Source organism: Crocodylus porosus, unplaced genomic scaffold (genome assembly GCF_001723895.1).
Source record: "Crocodylus porosus isolate Cpor-Errol unplaced genomic scaffold, CroPor_comp1, whole genome shotgun sequence".
NCBI classification, from domain to species: domain Eukaryota; kingdom Metazoa; phylum Chordata; order Crocodylia; family Crocodylidae; genus Crocodylus; species Crocodylus porosus.
Window position 1 is genome coordinate 1,893,366 of NW_017728913.1, and position 4,318 is coordinate 1,897,683.

The 4,318-nt window shown below is 39.4% G+C and overlaps 1 long non-coding RNA gene across 1 annotated transcript in view; it reads left to right on the plus strand.

Moving 5' to 3' along the window:
* Window positions 1-656: 656 nt before the first annotated feature.
* Window positions 657-4,318, plus strand: part of LOC109309801 — a 6,552-nt gene continuing 2,890 nt past the window's right edge. Inside the window, exons 1-2 of the long non-coding RNA XR_002101043.1 lie at window positions 657-666; window positions 2,703-2,705. This is a non-coding gene — a long non-coding RNA (uncharacterized LOC109309801). The remainder of the gene's footprint in view (window positions 667-2,702; window positions 2,706-4,318) is intronic.

The following is a 4,318-nucleotide window of genomic DNA, read 5'->3' on the forward strand; positions in this document are numbered from 1 at the left end:
TTGTAACCTATTAAAAGTAGGAAAAGGAGAGAAAATATAAAGTCAGCTGATTCATCTTGAAACAATCGTTAGTAGGACTGCATTAACTAGCTATTTAAGATTGATCAGAAGCTTCAAAAATACACTGTATAATCTTCAAAATAACCTGAGGAATCCAACCCATCAAAAAGAACATAAGCACAAATTTCAAACATAGAAGTAGTCTCATTGACTTCAAGTGTAAAAGTTCGAAGTTGCACACAAACTAGTGTGCCTTCCTATATCAGGTTCCAAGTGAAGAGTCTTCAGAAGGGCTTCCACTTCCTGTTCATTTCAAGATGGGGAGGGTAAGTGAGTTATGCTTATGAGACTCTGTCTTGGTCTAAACACTATGGAGATTATATAGTCAGATTCCCACTGACAAAATTGTATGGAACCAACAAAAGGAGACACAAAATGATCTAAATCTTTCCGTGTGCAAACCTGGATATGCATCCCTGCTGCCCAGACAACTTAGCAATGGACCTCAAATCCCCTCTAGGATACTTAGAGAGAGAGATGTTGGAAGGTTGAGCCCATTCTTCCCTGCAGCCCAGCTGTGAAAACTGTCCAGAAATCCTACTATGATGGTTGTTTTAATCTTGTTCCAACCCCTTTGCTCCCAGCTGCATGCAGCCCAGAAAGCCTGTGTAACTTCATTAAGCTTCAAAAATCCTTTATTGTGCTTCCTACAGGGTTGTTGCAGCCCAGTGTTTTTCCTTTGAAGACACACATTAGAATCCCTTCTCTTTGCTATTTTATTGCTTGAATAAAAGGCTTTCTTTGTCTGAGGCAAGTATTTTTACAACCATAACGTCCCCCCCCCCCTTTTTTTTTTGCAGAGCATCTTCACAATTTATCAGCAATCATACTATAGTGTGACATTTGACCTATGGGATTTGGTGCTATAAATTAAACAAACTCTTGGTAAGTTCTCAGAATATTCTGCAAGTCTCTTACATTGTCTTGAAAAAAAACATATACAGAGAAGTTACTTGTCATTTTACTGCCAATGTCTGTTGTTCACTGATCTGTAACCAAATGTCAAAAAAACCATTTCCCCCAGATACAAACCATAATGATGTGTGGCTAGTGCTTAGCAACATTGAACAGGAAATGGCCTCTTGGGGCATCTAGTCCAGTGCTGTGCATTCAAAGGAATTCCTTTGCCCAAAGAATCCTTTCTGGAAGCTGTCGCTCACATCTACAAGGCACGGTAGCCAAACTATCAAGAACTTCCTATAACATACCATACAGAAAAGCAAATGAGATGTAGGCACTGGCAATGCCTTGACACTGAAACAACAGGGAAATAGTTGGTTAATATAGTCTCAGGTACCCAAAGGTCCTTGAATAAAAGACCGGGTGCCATCCTGTGAAGTCAGTCAAAAATCCCTACAATCCAGACCAATCTGATTTATGAGAAAACTTCCTTTGAGAAGCCAAATTTCATAATTGGTACAACCCTGAGCATCAGAGCAAGATCCTGTAGCCAGATCCTGTTCTAAGTAACAAAAAGAACATCAGCTCATCCTATCCAAGAACCCCCAACCTTAGTTGTAGCCAGCATCCCAGTGCTTCAAATGAAAGCAAACATCTCCTCCCAGATCAGTACCATTCATATAAGGAAAAAATATCTTTCCTGTCCCCTACTTTTGATCAGCAAAAGTCCTGAAGCATGAGATTATCAGACATTTTCCACATTACAAGACAATTACAGTATTTATTTGAATATAAGATGACCCCAACTATAAGAAAACCCCCACCCCCACCCCAATAATTAGATTCTATAGAAGGAAAATTTATAGGGTTTTTTAAATAAATTTTCCAGGTATAAGAATCTAATTATTAGGGGTTTGCCTTGAATTTGTCCCCCTTCCTTCTGCTATAGCAGGAAAAATAAATTTTAGGGATCAGACAGCCCCCTTCCCCTCTGCCCCCCCAACTTCTTCCTCCTGTAGCTCCTTCCCCCCCACTTACTATCAAACTCTGCTGTCCCTGAGCACATGGAAGTAAGGAGTAAATCTGAAACACTGACTTTGAACTAAGCATGCCTGTAGCAACTTACATATGGGCAGATCACTGTGGGTACCCATAAAATAAGTTCATTCAGAATTGACATACTTCACCTTTTTAGAAACTGCAGCATTTTTAGCACGTGTATTCCATAAACATATTTTTAAGCAGCACTTTTGTATCTACTTATATATAGTACAAACAGTGGCTAATATTAGTCCAGAGCCCAAAAGCTCATGATTTACCATATAGTTCATTAGGCTGGGACCTAGCAGAGTCAGCAGTGTTACAAGCCATGGTGACCCCATAGGTCAGCATTGCACAGTATATGTGTGTACTCCAAATACCACCCCGCTCTCCACAAAGGATCCACATGGTAATTAGCCTGCCACTCATAACTGGAACTGGGTTTGCTTTTCACAAGTCCTGGGATCCTCCAAAAACTGATATGCAGATGAGGCACAGGGCAACCTGGTCTGGCTGCACCTCATGGATGGCAGGGCCACGCTAATCATGCAACAGGCTGAGGAAGGGGGTGACAGAGGGGTTCTGGGTAACCTGTTTGCAGCCCTGTTCAGTGATGTCTGTCAGACACTGAAGGCTGATAAAGAAGCAAGAAGCAATGGGCATGGGAAGAAAAGGCACAGCTTAACTGTGGGAGTGGAGAGGAAGTCAAAATGTATTCAATGTAGTGGCTCACCATGACCTGAAAGGCTCTGAGCAGGACTGAGAGCAATGGGCATTGCCATATATCTTATTCAGATAGGCTGCACTTACCTTTCCATGTGGTAGATTCCCATTGGTATGTTTACCCAACATGGCCTGTGTGTTTTATAGTCATACTCAGTGTTGGCTGAATTTAATTAATTTCACAGTTGGTTTTTATTACTGAACACATGCTGGTTTGGGCAGTAGTTAATGATAGACAATGTATTTAATGAAGTTTCCTTGTATGCAAATGTAACATAAAGAGCTCTTTTCCCCATGCTGATTGGGGGAAAAACCTCATCTTATATTTGAGTAAATATAGTGCTTCTGTACTTCCAGTTGGGAACTAATAATGCATGATTCTACAACTCATACAGTGGCCAGTGAGCCAGAACTACTGGTCCTACCCTTCCATAAAAAATTACCCAGTTCAATCATAAAACAATACCTTTGCTTCTACCACTTTTCTTCAAAGGCTATTCCAAAACTTTACTCCTCAGATCACTAGAAATCATTTTCTAATTTCCACTTTAAAATTATCCGTAAGTGGCTTATCCATAACCTAAAAAGTTTTTCTTATTCCTTAATAATCACCCCACACAGGTATTTCTCCATCTCATCTTGTTAAATTAACAAGCAACCTCCTTTAACTCTCTTAATATAAAAAATGTTTTCCATTCCCTTAACTGTATTAATAGGCCTTCTTTAAACCCAAGTTTCATCTTGTAATATGTGATAACATATTAAATAACAAGAACATATATATTCTTGTATACTTGTCTTCTGAATTTTAGGTCAGCCTCACTGTACCAACCTTTCAGCAACTGGTAATAGCACGGGGGGTCACTTAGTGCCTCTAGTAGATTAATACATTTTTCACAAAAGATGATGAATCCTTTCTGCACCATTCTGGAAGATGACAACAGTTTATCCTGAACACTATTTCCTACATGGCAGAGCAAAAACGTATTTCTGCCCCTCTCCAGTGGAATTTGCTTTACTTACAACAAAAAAGAATAAGTGTTGTGTGTATAAGATGGCTCTTTCAATGAGCAATTGACCAAGAAACTGTAAAGCTTTAAATTACCAACTTCAGTGAACAGGAAACAAAGGTTTCTGGTATAAACATTATTTGGAACACAGCTGTGACAGATCCAGAGCTGGTTCTTTCACCAGTGCTTTATAGTATTGTTTGTTGTCAGCATCATAAAGGAGAAAATGTCAAAGAGATACCAGAGCAATATAAGGGCTTGTCCATACAAAGGTTATGCACCTTAAAGTGAGAAGCACTGAAGCAAAAGCTTTGATATAACGGTTTCAATTGAAATGTTCCTAAACAGTGAGCTTTTACTTTAGCCTGAATCATTGCTTCCACATGCAGATGAGTTCCCCAAAAAAAATCACTCAGCATTGTGAGTGAATATTTTCTGATCCTTTGTACTGCTGCTGTATTTTACGTATTGTGGGACTATTTGGATATGTCCCAAAAAAGAAGTCTTTGTGTTCGACTTCTGCTGTCAATCTATAAAAATACCATGGTACTCCCCTCTAGCAAGAACAAGAGGACAAATTAAGA